At 22.8% G+C, this 250-nt stretch overlaps 1 long non-coding RNA gene across 1 annotated transcript in view; it reads left to right on the forward strand.

Moving 5' to 3' along the window:
• LOC119586736 overlaps nucleotides 1-250 on the forward strand; it is a 2,814-nt gene that overhangs the window by 1,200 nt on the left and 1,364 nt on the right. The window lies entirely within an intron of this gene.

A 250-nucleotide genomic window follows, 5' to 3' on the forward strand; every position in this document is an offset into this window, starting at 1 on the left:
GATTTATTTATTCTAATGCTTCCTACAGTTTCTGCTGTTTGTGAATGATTCTCCTTGTAATGCATAAAATTATCCTTAATGTTACAAATATAAATGTTGAAATAAGTCTTTTATATGATTTATATATTTTTCATTGTTACTTATTATAGTTAATTTTCCATATATAATTTTCATGCATGAAAATGTAGTTTTTATTATCTATAAAGAAATAGTTGCTCTAATCAGCTTTATTGTGTATTTTTTCTCGTCT

Source organism: Penaeus monodon, chromosome 21, assembly GCF_015228065.2.
Source record: "Penaeus monodon isolate SGIC_2016 chromosome 21, NSTDA_Pmon_1, whole genome shotgun sequence".
Lineage (NCBI taxonomy): Eukaryota > Metazoa > Arthropoda > Malacostraca > Decapoda > Penaeidae > Penaeus > Penaeus monodon.